Here is an 18,125-nt window from a genome sequence, read left to right as displayed (position 1 = left end):
TTCTACCATAAAGACACATGCAAGCAAGTGATCATTGCAGCACTGTTCACAATAGCAAAGACCTGGGGTCAACCTAGGTTCCCATCAACAGTAGACTGAATAGGAAAAACGTGGTACATATATACCATGGAATACTACACAGCCATGAGAAAGAACAAGATCATGTCATTTGCAGCAACATGCATGGAGCTGGAGGTCACTATCCTAAGTGAACTAACAAAGGAACAGAAAACCAAATACTGTATGTTCTTTCTTATAAGTGGGAGCTAAGCACTGAGTACACATAGACATAAATAAGGGAATAACAAACACGTTAGTCTAATTGAGGGTGAAAGGTGGGAGGAGGGTGAGGATCTGAAAACTGCCTATGGAATACTATGCTTATTTTAATACCTGGGTGATTAAATAATTTGTGTACCAAACCCGTGAAACCAATGTACCTATGTAACAAACCTGCACATGTCCCTCTGAAACAAAAATAACAAACGAATAAATAAATATATCTGATAGGATTCTGAAAAAAAAAAAAGTTATACAAAGATTTTCAACTGTGCAGGTGTGGGTGTCACTGCCCCAACCCTCACCCCTGTAAAGGGTCAACTGTATGTTAAGGAGGGGAGACAGTGGTAAAGAATACCTTTCAGTAGTGAGTATGATGTGCACATGAACAGGTGACATGATGACATAATTTTTATATTCCAGGCTTAGCGTTTGAGACAAAGGTGTGTTATTTGTAAAGAAAAAAAATGTCAATGGACTCATGAACATCCTTAAAATGACTAAATTATCACAAATAAATCTGAGAAAACAAACACTTCTGTAATCTTTGGGGCAGGCAAAAGAAGAGCTGAGAAAGGCTGATGAAGTCAACGCTTGGTGGGTGCCTATGATACACTTTCCCAAAGAACTTGACCCTTCCCCATGGAGATTTAGTCCTATTAACCTCACTGAAAAAAAATAGGGATTTCCTGGGAAAATACTTTTAGGGAGTGTAGCATACTTTATGGCCTTCTTGGAGATCTATAATGTAAGTTCACTTATTAAAGCTTTTGAAAAGTTCTACAGTATAAAACCTATTAAACTTTGTTTGACCTTGTGTTTAGATTTTAAATTCTAGAACTCATTTGAGCATAGAGATCCCTTTTGCACATAAGACCTATTAACATCACATAGGACCAATATTTCTTAGACTATATCTAGGGAACTGCAATGTTAGTCTGTTATATTTCTTGTCTTTAAAATAACTAGTTTCTTATCTGTAATTGGAAAAAGCTGCAGACACCCATCCCCGCCCCCACCAAAGCCCAATCTCATGTGATTCCTTTACAACCTAAGGACTAGCTTCTTCCTATCTCCTGATAGGTGTTCCTGCGGCCAGGGCTGGACCCAGAGGCCAAGAAGGTGACCCTGCCAGGTATGAACATCTGCAGCCTGAGGTGCACTTCAAAATCTTGCTCTCAAAAAGTCAGGACTGCACCTGGGAGCTGTTAGAAATGCAAACTCTCAGGCACCACCCCAGATCTACTGAGAAAGAAATTTTATTTTCACCAAATTCCCAAGGTGACTTACATGCAGTCATCCAGCGCCCTCAGGGGAGAAGCAGGGAGAACATGTCTCATTCTGGAAGATGGTGCAGGCTGCGGAGCCAGCTTGCCTGGCTTTGACACTGAGTTTCCTTGCAGAATAACCCGAAGTCACAGCAATGTGTGGCTCTGCACATCTTGAGGGTGTAGTGGGGATCAGTGTAGGGTCTGATAAAAGCCAGGAGAATAACTTGGAATCTCTTCAGGGAACTGAAAGAAGACTGGCCCAGGGAACTGAGACCAACAGACACAGGAACCCTGCAGGTATTCCCGACGTGATTCCTCGGGAATCACAGGGAGCCCAGGCCTTGGGGAATGTAGCTTCTCATAAGAGTCAGGTGAGAATGATGGGAGCAGCCCTTCACAGGTGTGGCACCTCAAACCAGTTGGGTGTTAATGACCCCCACCTCCCAGATGACCAACTCGGTAGCAAAGAAAATACTGTGATTGCATGCAAATGTGGAATCAGGCCTCATCCTGGATTACCTTCACGTTCACTAAACAAATTAGTATTTGGTTGGAGCTTTTGTTAATTCTTCAATCCTCACCCACATATGCATGCACACATGCTTACTAAAAACAGAGAAAAAAAAATACCTAGAGCTCATACTTGTGAATATCACAAGATAATTTCTCAATCTCTGCATCTTCATACATTCGGAAACCTCCTTGCTCACACACACACACACACGCACACATGTATGCAAGGGTGTACAGAACTTCTTTTTTGGGTAACACTTAGCACATATTAAGGACAAAAAAGTCATAGACCTCACAGGATTATAGTCATCAGCATAGCAATGATTCTGTAGCTCGGAGGAGGTGGCTCTTCATTCCATTGCCTGCTATGAGTTTTGTCTCATATTGCTGGGTACCTCTAGCAGATGTACGGTATGTGCAGTGCTTAGAACATTGCCAGAGAAACATATAAAATTGAGGATATAAATAATTTCACCTTCCCCATACCCCCACTTTCCTCTTGCCTCTTGCCGATAAGAAAAAGATTAACTGGATTAATTGGCATGTGTCATCCAATAACCTCAGTAAGTCTAGAAACGTAAAATCTCCAGGCTGTTATGAGTGAAGCTGGTTCCATCTTCATTCCCTAAGGCCAGGAAAGTAGGGGGCGTGGTCAAGGTCACAGCCCTAATTAGAAACTGCCACCTAGACTCATAGGTACTCAGCCCATCCCCGAGGTGCACCCAGGCCTAGAGAAGTAAAAGGCACAGCCAGTGGGCTCTCAGAACGATGACACTCATACATGAAGACCTCCCGTGCGATCCACAAATTTCACTGCAGATGGGAAAACCTTTCAGAAAGTGTCTCAACCTATTTTTTTCAAACATTGTGAATTTTGGCAAAAACTTTTGTGATTTGAAAATGCAACATTTACCCTTAATTTAAACCCTTGTGTATTTTCAAGGGAAATTTAAGTAAAAACATGTTTTTTACTTAAATCTTTCTGGTTAAATGGAAGCCTGTGCTCTGTGAAAGGAGGAGGGGGGAAAGTCAGGTGGCTGTTGCAGGCTGGCTCTCAGGGGGATTTGGGTAGAAGCTGTTGAAGTTGGAGAAGTAAACTGTCAGCTGAGGAGGGGTGTGTGGGGGAGCTAGAAAAACAGAAAAAGGAATGGGCACGTTGCCCTGGGGGATGGTCAAAGAAGGCAAATCAACAAAGTACTGAGGTGGAGAGGCCTGGCTGGGGATCTCATGAGTCTAATAGCACCCAGAGGTTATCAAGGCCATGTTACTTAAGTGTCCTGAGGTCACAGGACAGGATTAGGGAAAGCAGTCATGTAGTTTGTTGACTATGATTTTCACCATTACTTCTCCAAGACGCTGACAGGTCCCTCGAAGGCAGGAATCACACTGCCTTGATCTTTGTATCCTTGAGGCCTGACATAATGCCTAGTTGCATACAAATGATGCTGTAAAAATGCTGCAAAAATAGATGATAAGTAAATGAAAAAAATAAGGTATTTCCAATCCAAACCACCAAAAACTAATTAGGTCTACACCAAGACCTTCATGATTAAGGTTCCTTGTTAGTAGTTGTAGAATACCTCTCAAACTGGTAAAATAATTGTTTGACTTATTGAAATAAAAAAAAAAATCCACTGGTTGATGTAGTACAGAAAAATAAAATAAAATAGAAAAACTTTGTCAAACTCTGTTCAGTTTGTCAGATTAACCCAGCAGCTGAACCATGGCTCTAGGTGGACACAGCATCTCCTTCCCCTCCCATGCCCCTGCTCCTGATCACTACTTGATTTCCTGCCTTCTCTTTGTTAATTTTTAAACTCTACTAGCTCTTGATGAAAACATGAAATTATGCTACATGGGCTCACTTTTCATTCTGAATCTCATAGATAGCTAATTCCTTTGTAATCTCGTAGATAGCTATTTCCACAAGCCTTGGGGGTGGAGCAGCTGCTGTCTGGGCTCAGACCTGAGGCAGAGCTGGGCAGGAGCTCCATGCACGCAGAGCCTGTCTTGATTAAGGAAGGAAAAACCAAACCTCAGATCTTAAGCAGCACACAGCCTCTCATCCTCCTACAATCTGGCAAAGTGGTGCACAAGTGCATATCACTAAGGATCAAAGCAGGTTAGAACAGAAGGAGATTTTAGGAATTTCCTAATTTTGTCAATGAGGAAATCACAGTCCATGACCACTTGACTGGCTGGCAGAGATTGGGATCTGGATTCCCTTCTCTTTGGGTCAGTGGGCTTTCCTTTGCAGACACTTCATACCTGTGGCCAGTGGAGGCAAGGTAGCTCACTGCTGGCACCAGGCAGAGACTCAAGGACATTGCAAACGGGGAGCTGGGCATTGTGGTCAACTGACTTTGGCTTACATACATACAGTCAGGCCAGACCATGGGCTATTGATATTAGTGCTGTTTGGAAAGTATTTCCATGTCTTCTGGAAGACCTGTGGTAGGAAGGCCTTCTGCCCTTTGTTGTGGGATCATATAAATAGTTTGAGGCAATGTATGTTACAAGCAGAAATAATGTATGCCACTTTTAGACCGAAGCATTTAATTGCTGGTGTGGGACCCTCAGAGTCGCTTTCTTTTTGCTTTTAGTGTGGCAACCAGTGACATTTGAAATGGTGGTTGCTCCCACAGTTTGGGCTCCTGAGTAATGCTGATGAGCAGAGCTCACCCTGATGCAATGGACTTGCTTGAGTGAGTGAGGCATGTGCTATAAGATCTGGAGGGCATTTGTTACTGCAGCAACACCCAACATATCCTGGTTGACAGAATCTCCTCTATCATTTCCAAGGCAATTGACTCTTTCTCTGTGCCTTTCTTCCCTTTCACTATCCCAACTTTCCCTCTAATTCACTTTCACCTTGTTCGGGGAGTCCTTTAATTTTTGTTGTTTTTGCTTTTTTTTTTCCTGCCAGATTTCATCAGTAGGAAAAGAGGAAGAGGAGCTGATATTGTGTGCTTTCATCAACCCTCCACAGCATCTTTTTAATAATATCTGAGACTAACGAAAAGATCTCACTCTGATGTTGCCTTGCAGCCCCAGAGATAAAAGATGAAGTATGGTGTGCATTCACAAAAGAAAAAAGCAACTTGATAATATAAGTTAATAACTAGAACACTGGTGGCAAAGAGATTCAGCCTTTGAGCATTATTTTGAAAAACAGTAAGACGAGAGTGATAGCAACTATCATCACGAACAAGGGGATTTCATTAGTTTTAGGTTAATTTGTTTAAAGGACTACATAACCTAAAGCTTTTTCTTCAATTAGTGATGGGCTAGTGCCATTCCAACTTTTATTATTAAATGTATTGACCCTCTGTACCTCGTAATTTAAAACATCTTTTTATTTTAAAAATTTAATAATTTATAAACACAAGGGTAGTACATGCTCAGTGAATAAAACCTGGAAAACACAGAGAAACACAAAGAAAAAGTTCTAGAATTTGCTCTCCTTCCATGACCCAGAAATAACCATTCAGCATTTTGTTCATGATCTTGGAGACTTTCAACTATATAAGTATATATGAATATAAATTATATATATATGTGTGTGTGTGTGTACATATATATATATTATTTTTTATTTTTTATTGCTATAGACTGAACTATACTGCACCCCAGAAATATTCATAGGTGGAAGCCCTAAGCTCCAATGTGATGGAATCTGGAGATGGGGCCTTTGGGAGATAAATAGGTTTAGATGAGGTTTTGAGGGTAGGACTTTCATGATGTGATTAGTGCCCTTATAAAAAAAGACACCAGAGAGGTTTTTCTCTCTCTGCTTCCCCTCACGTGAGGACCCAGCAAGAAGGTGACTGTCAGTAAACCGGAAGAGGCGCTCAGCAGAACCCAACCACAGTCACACCCTGGTCTCAGACTTCCAACCTCCAGAACCATGAAAAACAAATTTCTGTTGTTTAAGCCACCCCGTCTATGGTATTTAGTTATGGAAGCCTGAGATGACAAATATGTGTGTGTGTGTATGTGTACAATTATTGTTTAAAACTACTGAAGAATATTATGCAATGATAGCTAATAGACATAGAGGTCCACAATCCTTGTTGTTTTTTTAAACTAGGGGATGTTAACGTATATTGGGAAGAATATACATTAATTATCAAATAAAATTGATAGGCTAATTATCAAATACAATTGAAAGTCTAGTTACCAAATACAATTCTTCCTGCTAGGTTTCACTTCTTTAACAAGAATTATTAGAAATAGGTAATTTATTTGACTTAATATTTCCACTTGAAGAAATTTAATCTGTAAAACAGATGTATGCAATAAAATGTATATTAAAATGTTTATGAAACCTTTATTGCACTGAAAATTAGAAACATACTAATGTTCAGCATTAAGGAATTGCTTAAGAAAATTTGATACATTTATCAATACAATAGAATATTCCATAGCCTCTAAAGTTATTTTGCAAATGACTACAAGTAACACTGGAGAGATCTGAATAAGATCAATGGAATGCTATGATGTCAATATCCTGGTTGCCAGGTTGTACTGTGGGTTTTCAAAATGCTACTATTGGGAGAAATTAGGTAAAGGGTACACAGAATCTCTGTAGTATTTCCTACAACTACATGCAAATCTATAATCATCTTGAAATAAGTTTAATTTTTTAAATAATGAAAAAAAATTGTGGGAATGGTTTATGAAAGACAATAGTACTTGAGGATGAATTCTTGTTCTGAAACTCTAAATAGATTAATGTTACGGTAGAGAATTCTGTGAAAGTAGCCAAGCATGTTGCTAAGTGTGCTTTAAATAGATAAAATTATATTTTGGAAAAGTAATTCCACTGCCTAACCCACTCTGCAATAGCGTATTTCTTGTTTTGTGAAATTTTTTTATTTAATGTAAATAAGCAGAAAAATAATACATAGAAAATGTAATTTGTTCATTTATTTACCAGAAATATAGTGGCAAGAATCTCCAAAAAAGTATTATGGAAGAATATTTATTGACTTGGGGATTTGTTAACAAAGTGAAAATACAGATTAGAAAAGGGTATAGTGTAATAGAGAAGACGTTTATGGCCATCTCAGTGTTCCCACTGGTTCCTCCTCCTGGAAAAGCAGGTGAGCCCAGTCACGCTCTCACAATGAAACAGAAACACAGGAGCCCAGGCCTACCTCTGGGCTTAAAACCAGGACATCATCCTTTCCACCTTATTCTTTGGGCCAAAGCATGTCACATGGCAAGCTGAGAGTCAAGGATGGGGCAGGTCACTCCAGCCATGTTGGGAGGACACTGCAAGTTACCTGATAAAGGGCTTAATTCTAGAGATGAGTGAAGAAACGGGGTCGTTCTCACAATCCACACAGCCCCATGTTCTTCTCTACTTGCTGTCACCTTTCTCTGTGAAGGAAATGTAAATGGCCTTTACAGAAATGTTCTTCAAAAGGGTTGTCTGGCTTCTGGCATATATTTGATGAATGAATGGAAAAAAAATGCTGGATATTATATTTTCAGCCTTTGGAGCCTGATATAAATCTCTTTAAAATTTGCATTTCTTTTCTAGTGATTTTGAAGGTATTATTCATACTTATTGGATGTTGTGTTGCTCCTGCTGTGAAATACTCTGCCTTCCACACTAGCTAGTACTTCCCATTCCTAGACTTTCCAGTGCTGCCTTGCAAGAGTTGGCTTGCTTCTCACTGGCATTTCCTTCACAGGTATTTGACGGTCGAGTTTTCAGTTCTGTTGATCTTTTTACCTGTTCTCCATCTTTCAAAAATTTGACTTCCTTTGTCTGTTGTTTCTTCTTCTGTTTATAATTTAGTATTATTTTTATTCATTTTTTGCCATTTTGGTACTAACATAAATAATATAACAAAAAATAACACACATTTAAGTCATATATATTATGAATATTATTTCCCAGTTTATCACTTGCATTTTGTTTTTTTTTTTCAATGCTAGATGTATTAGTCAGGGTTCTCTAGAGGGACAGAATAAGATAGATGTATATATGAAGGGGAGTTTATTAAAGAGAATTGACTCACACGATCACAAGGTGAAATCTCACTATAGGCCGTCTGCAAGCTGAGGAGCAAGGAAGCCAGTCCCGGTCCCAAAACCCCAAAAGTAGGGAAGCTGACAGTGTATCCTTCAGTCTGTGGCCGAAAGCCCGTGAGCCTCCCGTGAGCCTCTGGCAAACCACTGGTCTAAGTCCAAGAGTCCGAAAGCTGAAGAACTTGGAGTCTGATGTTTGAGGGCAGGAAGCATCCAGGAGAGGAGAAAAGATGAAGGCTGTAAGACTCAGCAAGTCGTTTTCTCCCACCTTCTTCTGCCTGCTTTATTCTGGCCACACTGGTAGCTGATTAGATGGTGCCCACTCACATTGCGGCTGGGTTGGCCTCTTCCAGTCCACTGACTCAAATGTTAATCTCCTTTGGCAACACCCTCAGACACACCGAGGAACAATACTTTACATCCTTCAATCCAATCAAGTTGACATTCAATATTAACCATCACACTGGGCTTTAATATATAAATATTCTGAATTCACATATAGCCAAATCTACATTTTTTTTTCCTTTAGGGCTCCTGCTTTTGACATTAAGTTACTTAGAAAGGGCTTCCCTTTCCTGATTTATACAATTATTTGCTCACCTTTTCTATAATTTTAGGGAGCTACTTTTCTTCATCTTAAAAAATTTATCATGTCAAATTAAGTATAGAGCGGATTGTGACCAGTTCTTATTCCTCTCTGTTAAGAAATAAGTGAGAAAATGGTGTCACATGTCTACAGGACAAATTTAAGAGGAATATTAGGATAGAATTTAGTTTGAGAATTTGTTAATCTGCTAAGTAAATTAAATAGCTCCTCTCTATGAAAATAAAACAATAACAACCACAAAACTGTCTAATAGTCTGGGATGGTATCTGTGTGTCTTTCACACCGGTTACATGTTGCAGTTTAGTGGTGCTCTCACATACAGCATCACATTCCCAAAATGCAGGAGGCAAAGCACTAGATCTGGCTCACCTAAAGGATGTTTCAGCCTGATATTGCCCTGATCTAGTCATTAGGCTTGCAAGAGCCCCATTTTTAAAGATCTTACAAAGTTTGACTGGCATATGAAGAAGGAAGGGAAGAAAGGAAAAAAGAAAACACACGGAAACATATTGGAGGTTGTATCTATGCCCCTTGACTCTCAGCTTGCCACATGATGTGCTTTGGCCCAAAGTAGAAGGCAACAGGGATGATGTCCTGGGGGTTGGCCTGGTCTCCTGTGTTTCTGCACTAATGTGAGAGCATGCCCAGGATCAGCTGCCAGCCCAGGAGGAGGAACCAACGAAACCACTGAGATAGCCATAAAAATATTATCTATTACACGATACTGGTTTATAATTTGCTTGTTTTTCAACTTTGTTAACAAATCCCCAAGTCAACAGATATTCTTTTACAATATTTGAATTGTGCCTACTCCACAAAGTGAGAACTAGAAGATTTTGATTTTCGGGTCAGCTTGTTTTAGCATGCTTCTCCAGGCTTGCCATCAGCTCCAAAGGAATAGAGAAACTGTAAAAGATACTCTAATTCAAATGATTATATTCAATTCATTCCATTTTTCTTATAACACTGTCGAAAGTCACATCTAATGTGAGCCAATTCTAACTTGCTAACTAAAGCACGTATTAATTCCTACCGACATTGAACCACAGCAGTATATTCACCTGGTTGTTGTAACACATGAAAATTCACAAACACGACTCAAATCCAAGATGACCGCACCTAAACCTACACAGAGAAAAGAGATTTTAAACAGTTGTTTCCTGTCTGTTCATGCTGGGATCCAAATACACATTCAAACATAACAGCTGCCACATTATTCTCCAAAAGTGTCAACACAGAGCTCAATATTTAAGCTAGTTTAGGTACCTATTAAAATTACTCTATATGAGGAAGGAGTTTTTAAATTTTTTTAATTAATTGAAAACTTTACTAAAAATCTCCATGCTTAAATGCTCAAGAAGAATTTTCACCTCTGCCAACTAAAAGTTACTCATGGAGTTAAGACTTTAGTTCCATGGAAGTATATTTCCACTCTCAAAAATGTCGTCTGTTGTAACAGAATTCCTTAAATCACCAAAAACTTAACATAAAGTTGGCTTTATGTCTGGTTTACTATTTAGGCACTTTCCAGAAGAAATTACTCATGGTAATGGATTATAACCCGGCCCCTGCAATTAGAATGATGAGGGCCTTCTACATCGCAAGTGACAGTTACAAATGATTTTTCTTTATTTTATTATTCCCAAATTCAAAATAAAGAGTCACCTGCTGATTGCTGATGTCTACTGTTTCTCCAGTTTGTTTCCAAGTGGGGCAGGTCTGAATATTTCTAGGTGTGTAGGTTAATTCCTAGTGACTTTAACTGAATTGTTAATGGGAAGACCTCATTACAGAAACAGCAGGAAAACTCTTCCTATTTTATAACCCCCCCTGTTGACCTTAGTCCTTCTTCTTACCTTAGTCCTGAGAAATTTCACTCAGGTTAGCAATGGATTCTTGTTCATGTGCACAATTAGGGAAAGTCCTTGAGTTATTTTCTAACTAAACCAAAATCATATATGGAAAACTATATATACAAACTAAATGATTAAGTTTCTTTGCTTCTGTCTAGAATTACAGCAAATCTAATGGTCACACACATTATCTCACACTGATCAAAAGGACTTTAATGAATAAAAATGGGGAAATGCTCCTATTTAGCAAAAGGGAGTGTTTGATAGATGAAGCCTTTTAAATCAAGGGCCTATGGTGGGGAAAGCAATAAAAGCAACTCTTGGTTGTCAAACAGAATGACTGATTCAGAAAACAGACAATCCCATGAAGAAAAATCCCAGGTTTTAAATGTCCTAGTTTGGCGCTCCATTCTGTTGGTACCTCACTAGTTAGTAGATTCCTTTTTCAGCCAATAGCCCCTCATTCTAATCACCAGAGGGGAATCTTCAGTCTTCACAGGACTTTATATTCAACCAGTTGCCAAGACTTAGAGCCTCCATCTTTGATCTTCTTTTTCTTCTATTTTCTTCTTTAAATTTCCATGGCTCCCAAATGGTTCCACTGTCTCAAAGCTTTTTCTTTGGAAATGTGTTTCCATGTTATGTTTTGGGCTGAATTTATGTATTAATTATTTATTCTCAAGGAAAAATCCAAAGTTGACCATTTCTCATTTCCGAGATAAAACAATTGCTATCTTTTCATCAGCAACATTTTGTTTTAAACCTGGAGCATACTGATACATTTAAATGAGTGCTTCTCAAATTTCAATATTCATAGAAATCACTTAGGGATCTTGTGAAACTAAAGATTCTGATTCTGTAGGTCTTTGGGGAGGGCCTGAGATTCTGCATTGGAAACAAGCTCCCATGTGATGCTGATGAGGCTGTTTAAGAACCACTTTGAGCAGCAAGATTTAACATTTTCCCATAGCTATGTCAATATTACCTATAGTGTCTTAGCATCAGTGGTGATTTCTGCATGTGATAGTTCGAGTTTTTATTCCATTTTCATTTTGCCTGCTTTGTAAATGTCATTATAGGTGCTTGCTTTATAACAGAATAGCAGAATTGATGCAACTACATTAAAACAGAAAGGGAGACATAGTGTCTGGCTGCCTTGGGCATTGCTGTTAGCAGAAATGGAAGTCTTTTAGGGGTCTTAATATTTAATAGCTATGCTATCAGATTCTCAGTCTTGGCATTAGGGCTAGGTGTTAGAACTTCTTATAAAGTGTTCTGATTTATGGACTCACTGCTCCCTACCATAAAATGAAGAGAAATCCTAAATTTGAAAAACAAAACAAAAAAAACCCCACAGCCTAGCTAATGAGATTTCATGCTATTTGTTAATTAATAAGCATTTAATAGCATGAAGATCAGAATAACTCCAGTTTGCAAAATGTACTTACCATTTTGGAAACATCAGCAACTGAAAAGTGGGTTACATGATATAATGAGTGTAGTTGCCTTTCTCCAGACCTGTTCTGTTTCCTTGCCCTCTCTGGCCTCTTTCTGGCTCCATTTACCTTTTCCACTAGTTTACCAGATGATTCATCAACTTTCTGGCATTTTCCACTTACCATCTGTGTCCAACATCCTGGTAAAATCCAATAAACTTTCTAATATCCAGCATCCCATTAACTATATCCTTGTATATAGCAAATTCACTGGGAGTGGATAGTCATATCATGGCCTCAAGGCAAAGGGCTCTACCACTTTTTGAATACCTACTATGTGCCAAGTTCTGTGTTGGTTGCATCAATTAAATCATCTCACTTAAACCTAAAGTATTAAAGATCCTAAAGAGCCATTTTACAGAAAGATTAGATTATTTTCAATTTATTATTCAGAATAGATATATCTTTTTTCTTTAACTTCTCAAATAGTTATTGAATTGCATTGGTTTAAATTAAATGCATAATGTGTTTATATAGTATTAATTCAAGAGATACAAAAAGAAATTGAGTGAAAAATAAGTCTGCCTCTTTCCCATCACTCTCATCATGTCTCTACCGAGAAGCAATTATTGTCAACAGTTTTTGATGTGTCTTTCAAAAACTAGGCCATTAAGCATGGTGTACTAGATCTCTTTAAAAGTTTACAACCTGTTACAGAATATATATAAATGTTCAATTACTCGTAATACCTTATTATACAGATTACAACTAGAAATATATTTTCACGACCATTATGTCATTTGATTCTCCCTACAATCCTATGAACAAGGCAGGGAAGACATTGTTGTTACCACCTTACACATGAAGAAACTGATGCTCAAAAATGTAAAATGATCTGCCCGTGTGTATATAGTTAGTGAGAGATCCAGTTCTAGAACAATAACTAGTCTAATGCTCTTTCCATGACATCACGGAAAAGGTAGCCCAAGGATTAGAGATCAAAAAACATTAGCCTTCCTTGATCTCTCAAAGTACTCTTTCTGTATAGTGTCAATTACCAGAGAATTTACTATGTTCAATATGGTACCAAGAGGGCATTATTCCATGTAAATAATATATCATATAAAAACTCAATATTCTGGCTTTGCAATTGTGGTCATTAAGCTGTAACCAAACATTTCAATGAAACAAGGGCTTGAGTTCCTGTTAATGGAGATGTTTGGCCCTTCTCTTGAGAGAGCCCTTGGTAATCAGAACCTACACATTGCTAGAGAAGGGTTGGGGAATTTGTGAATCTGACCTATTAAACAAAAAAGACCAAGCAGGAAGCAATTCTATTCTTTCTTAGAGCTGCCCAATGAACTTGTTTCCTTATTTGGCGACAAAATCCGAGGTGATCTAAAATTTATGCCACCTTTCAGTTGCTAACAAATACTTTGTGTTTTGAGATCTTGAAGGTCCAGTTCAGTCTAAAATCAAAGCTTCAGTTGCTCACCCAACTCAAAGCTTCCTGTGTCCCCAGCCCAGACCTGCCTAGGCAGGGTATAGAGGGGAAGCAATACATGGCCAGGTGGCAGGGAGCTGCAGGGTAGCAGCAAGGTGTGCCAGGGCATGACAGCCAACCTTGCCTTTCTGCTGTTCTTCTTTGACTCTTCTGCTGCCTTTGGGTCCTCCCACTTCGGAACAGCAGTAGGGAAGAAAGGCAAGGTTGTGATTTGGTAGCGTTATCCGGTGTAAACGTTGTCTGAAGGCCGATGCTTTTCTCAAGGGGCATCTTCAGAGTTCTTCCGAAACACCGCCACTAGGGAACTGCCACTGCAGCTTCCTAACACACGTGTCTCCTCCAGCTATGACTGCCCCTCCTCCATCTCTGACTTCTTCCTGTGGGGGTTCCTTGCGTCTCCTGGCGGTTCCTCCTTTTGAGTGGAGTCCCATTCTTGGCTGACAGCCCAGCTCCATTCTCCGAGTCCTCCGGGGCACCATCCCCTTTGCCATGCCATCGGCATGGAAGTGCGACTCCTCCAGCTCTCGCCCCCTTTCTCCTTTAGCTGCCACCGGCTGCTCTGTCTAGCTTCTCACCTTCTGGCTTTTCAGGTACTAATCTCTATGTGGTAGGCTGAATAAGGCCCCCACCAAAGATGTCCTTGCCCTAATCCCCAGAACCTGTGAATAGCTTACATTACACGGCAACAGGGACTTTGCAGATGTGGTTTAAGGTAACAGATTTTTAGATGAGGGGATTATCCTGGATTATCGGGTAGGCTCAAAATAATTACATGAGCCTTTAAAAGCAGAGAACATTTCCCGACTGAAGTCAGAGAGACGTGGCCTCATGAGAAGGATTCCACACACTCTCGCTGGCTCTGAGATGTAGGTGCCTTTGTGCAAGAATCAGAGAGAGGCTGCAAGGAGCCAATGGCAGTCCCTGCCGACAGCCCGCAGGGAAGCAGGGACCTCAGTCCAGCAGGCAAATTGAACTGAATTCCGCCAACAACTTGCAGAAGTCTGAAAACAGATGCTCCGTTAGAGCCTCTAGGAGGGAGTGCAGCCTGGCCAACACCTTGATTTCAGCCCTGTGAGGCTTGAAGCCCAGACACCAGCCGTGCCCACTGGACTTCTGACCTAGAGAACTGTGAGGTATAAGCTGTTAAATGTGTGCTAATTTGTTTCAGCAGCAATAGACACTAATACATTCTATGTTTCCCAAAGCCTAAGGGTCCTAGGTCAGCTCTGCAAGTGATTCTCTGGCCCCCTCTTATTTGTATAACATGAGGGGAAAACACATGAGAAGGGAGGAGGAAGCATTTTAGCAGCCTGAAAGCTCTGTCTGATAAAATCCTTGCCCTCCTCGTTAATTTACAAGTCTCCCCTTATATAGCTAAGATTTGAGCGATGGTTTCAGGGTTATTGGACCATTTTTTGGGTCACTCCTTAGCAGATGACATCTTTTGAGAATAGATGAGCAATTTTTATTATTTTTTTTTTTTTTGAGATGGAGTCTCGCTGTGTCGCCCAGGCTGGAGTGCAGTGGCGTGATCTCGGCTCACTGCAAGCTCTGCCTCCCAGGCTCACGCCATTCTCCTGCCTCAGCCTCCCAAGTAGCTGTGACTACAGGTGCCCGCCACTACGCCTGGCTAATTTTTTTGTATGTTTTTAGTAGAGACGGGGTTTCACTGTGTTAGCCAGGATGGTCTTGATCTCCTGACCTCGTGATCCGCCTGTCTCGGCCTCCCAAAGTGCTGGGATTACAGGCATGAGCCACCGCGCCCGGCCATAGATAAGTATTTTTAACAACATTTTTTTCTCAGTTCAAAGATGTCAGCTAGCACTGAGACGACAGGAAAGGTCTCATTTTAATATCCTGTTACATAAACGTACTCACAGAATGGCTTTTCCTTTTAGGTTTAACATTCTAACGATATGCTGGATAGATTAGGGTTGCTTGGAAAAAGCTGGGTGAGAGGAGTTGAGATCTCAGAAAGAGAATTCACCACTAGGGTGGGAAGGAAGACAGGTCAGAAAATAGCCACGTTGCCCAAGACCTGAATTAATGTGGATGAAACAACGCTTCTAGCCCTAGACCTCAGGCATGGTGGGATCCGAGGCAGAGGTGATAAGGGAGTTTGTGTTCAGTGGCTCACCAGTAAGCAGGACTCTTATGCCTTCCTACAATGATCCTGCAAGAATGGAATAAACTGAGACTACGTAGCTTGAGTATGTGCAATAGTTGACCACTTCCTCTCTGCGTTTTGTGATTTCACAGCTTGAGTTTCCAACAGAGCATGGGAGTGAGAGGAGTCAGGGACAGAGCAGCAGTTCTGTGACAGAGCCCGCCATCTTCATGAGGGTGGGGCAAGGCCCTACTTCCTGGTCCTGGAGGCCGCATGCAGGCAGAGTCTGGGTCGTTTTCACATCTGCAGGATGATGTGTCTGAGGAAGAAGGCAGACGGGAGGCAACTTCCTTACAGTCCCCATTCCATGTTGCTGCCTTTAATGAGCTTTTAGGAGCCATGATTTCATAGCCTAGTTTATTTCATGATCAAGCCCAGCTTCCTCTGTTAGGCCAATCAGTATGTATTAACTGAATGCCTACTGTATGAAGGTTTATGACTCTAGGAACAAATATGTCCATGATGCTGTTGCTGTTTAGGAATTGTCAGATCATGGATAGAATCCCTTTCCTGTCAAGAGCTCACTTTTTCCATAGAGTGAAGGGCAGCTGTAAGATTATTTCTAGAATTCTATTTTCCTTCCCTTCTCATTTCAGGAAGAAAAAGATGAATATAAAGTATAGAGAAAAAGATTAATATCAAGTATAAAGATAGCTATAGAAAAGTCTTCTTCCTGGGTTGTTTGAGCTCAAAATTAGGGCCCTTCTATGCATATTTTGTGTTTCTCATGTAATTATCTATAATGGGTAGCCAAGAAATGTGTGTTAGCCCATATCTCCAGGACCTAATGCCATTCCTAAAATGTAATATAGTGCTCAGTAAATATTTGTTGAATCAATGAATATAAAAATGCAAAGCAAGCATTTGAGATATGCTACATTTCTTTCAGCTTCAACTCCTGGCTAATGAGTGAAGAAGGTCACTGTAGGAGTGTGAGGACCATCAGGAGCTTCATATTTCAATAACCAGCGCCAAATTCTGAATGCCAGATGGGATGAGATGCGATGTTAAACCGCTTCTTATTACCACGTTGTTGGCCTCCATTGCCTCCGTATTGTTCTCCAATTGCATGGTCTCTGTGGATCTCTGACTTCTTATTACCTCTGATTGGAATGCGCCACAAATCATCCTGCTTTCTTTATCCTCTCTCACCTCCAAGTAATCCTGTCATCTTGCTCCAGTTAGAGCCGCTTCCATCAAGAAGATCATAACAAACTCTCTCCCTATGCCTGTTTGCTCTTCAGGAAAATTATCCCCTGGAAAACTGGATGTTATAGTTGCTTTTCAGAATGTATTGTCTGAATTTCTTCTGTCTTCCAACATTCCCCCAAGCCAGTTACCTTTGCATTGAAGTAGAATTCAAAAGAAGATAGAGGTTCTGAATTTCTTCCTTTGACCAGATGGAAGTCGTTACATCAGAATGCTGATGACTGCAAAATCTTGGACATATTGTTTTCACAATTAGGAAATGGCAAACACAAAGTTCTTCAGTGCAAAGCCAGCATGCGAGTTCAGCTTCCATTTGCTGCTATAAATTTTGTTCTTGTTGCTGCCAGTAAACACCAACTGTTCAAGTGAAATAGTAAATCCAAATGTGCCTGTTGGATGAGAGTAAAAAAATTATATGCTGCATAAATGCTGATGTGAAAGGATTTTTCAACACACTAAACCAGGGTAGGAGAAGGAACTGAGAAAGAAAGTTGAACTGAATGCAGCTCTCACTAAAACCTTCTTGGTAAAAGCACTACAAAGCCTCTTGATAGAATGTTGATTCAACATACTGTTTAAACCTCAAGGAAAAAAACAAACGCAGATTTGGGATATCAGCCTTAGGATATCTGCTGAAAGTCCTACTTTGAGCACTCATCAGGGTTACCAAAGAAGGCATACACAGATTGTTACAAATCGGAGCAAAGAAAAATCCCGAAGTTCACTCAAAGCTGATGTGGGCACTTGGCCCAGAAGTTGTTTGCTAATGATCAGTCTAACAACTGAAAGTCAAAGTCAGTAGTAGCTAGTACCATGTGCAACAGGATTTAGGAAGTTTTGATCTCACAAATTTACTGTAAGGCTAAGAATCAATGAATGTTTGTACTCAGGTCTCCCTACAGTTAAATTTAATTTGTAACTGGAATTACGATTCAAAGCGATAATTTCATAAATGGTCCCTGAAATTTAATTTTGGATTACCTAAGTTTACAATGGGTTTCTCTTCTCCTTTCCCCCATCATTTTTCTTATGCTGAAAAAAACAAACAAACGAAAAGAACAAAACCTGTGTGACCTTGGAGCTGGCTGCCCTGAGTCCCAGGCTCTGATTTGATTCTGATGCTCCGGAGCCTGCTTTCTCATATGGGTAGTAATGCCTACCCCGCTGGGTCATTGTGAGGGTTAAACAAGGTAATACATGTTAAATGCCTGGCACAGCCCTTGCACATAAAAGGTCCTTAATAA

At 40.1% G+C, this 18,125-nt stretch overlaps 1 long non-coding RNA gene across 1 annotated transcript in view; it reads right to left on the bottom strand.

Moving 5' to 3' along the window:
* Positions 1-6,977: 6,977 nt before the first annotated feature.
* LOC102134526 (uncharacterized) overlaps positions 6,978-18,125 on the bottom strand; it is a 44,951-nt gene continuing 33,803 nt past the window's right edge. Inside the window, exon 4 of the long non-coding RNA XR_001486425.4 lies at positions 6,978-17,270. This is a non-coding gene — a long non-coding RNA (uncharacterized lncRNA). The remainder of the gene's footprint in view (positions 17,271-18,125) is intronic.

The sequence above is a fragment of the Macaca fascicularis genome, chromosome 17, assembly GCF_037993035.2.
Source record: "Macaca fascicularis isolate 582-1 chromosome 17, T2T-MFA8v1.1".
NCBI lineage: Eukaryota > Metazoa > Chordata > Mammalia > Primates > Cercopithecidae > Macaca > Macaca fascicularis.
Note: the sequence above shows the minus strand (reverse complement) of the source record. Positions and strands in the feature narration are given on the sequence as shown.